Genomic DNA, 971 nt, shown 5'->3' on the forward strand with positions numbered 1-971 from the left:
CTGAATTATTCACTCAAGTTCTTGTAATTCTCAGTAATTGCCCTTTTGACGTTAAACTAGTCGGGTTTGAATAAATGTTCCGTGTCTGTTCTACTGACTTATCCACGATATTTCTAAGGGCGTTTTACTCACCGCTTGGTAGAAGAAGTGAGCGCTTTAACTACTGTTAAACTAGAACTTTCCTTAAACATGTATACCAGTCCAATCCTCCTGTTGCTCTGTAAGCTCTACATGTGTAACTATACTGCCTTGTAACTTTTTCAATAGTTTACTTATTGTTCAAAAGTTGCCTCTTTACCTTAAAACAAGCTCGCAGATCTGTGTAAACAAGTTGCCGTATCAGATTGGTAACATTCTAGTTGTTGTTGTTGTTGTTGTTGTTGTTGTTGTGGTCTTCAGTCCTGAGACTGGTTTGATGCAGCTCTCCATGCTACTCTATCCTGTGCAAGCTGCTTCATCTCGCAGTACCTACTGCAACCTACATCCGTCTGAATCTGCTTAGTCTATTCATCTCTTTGTCTCCCTCTACGGCCGGCCCGAGTGGCCGAGCGGTTCTAGGCGCTACAGTCTGGAACCGCGCGACCACTATGGCCGCAGGTTCGAATCCTGCCTCGGGCATGGATGTGAGTGATGTCCTTAGGTTAGTTAGCTTTAAGTAGTTCTACGATCTAGGGGACTAATGACCACAGCAGTTAAGTCCCATAGTGCTTAGAGCCACTCGAACCATTTCTCCCTCTACGATTTTTACCCTCTATGCTGCCCTCCAATACTAAATTGGGGAACCCTTGATGTCTCAGAACATGTCCTACCAACCGATCCCTTCTTCTAGCCAAGTTGTGCCACAAACTCCTCTTCTCCCCGTTTCTATTCAATACCTTCTCATTAGTTATGTGGTCTACTCATCTAATCTTCAGCATTCTTCTGTAACTCCACATTTCGAAAGCTTCTATTCTATTCTTGTCCACCAAATA

At 43.5% G+C, this 971-nt stretch overlaps 1 non-coding gene across 1 annotated transcript; it reads left to right on the forward strand.

The window, feature by feature from the left end:
• Positions 1-534: 534 nt before the first annotated feature.
• Positions 535-618, forward strand: Trnas-gga (transfer RNA serine (anticodon GGA)). Its single transcript is given in 2 exon segments — positions 535-574; positions 584-618. It is a non-coding gene; the product is annotated as a tRNA-Ser (tRNA).
• The last annotated feature ends 353 nt before the right edge of the window (positions 619-971 follow it).

This window comes from Schistocerca cancellata, chromosome 1 (assembly GCF_023864275.1).
Source record: "Schistocerca cancellata isolate TAMUIC-IGC-003103 chromosome 1, iqSchCanc2.1, whole genome shotgun sequence".
In the NCBI taxonomy this organism is placed as follows: Eukaryota; Metazoa; Arthropoda; class Insecta; order Orthoptera; family Acrididae; genus Schistocerca; species Schistocerca cancellata.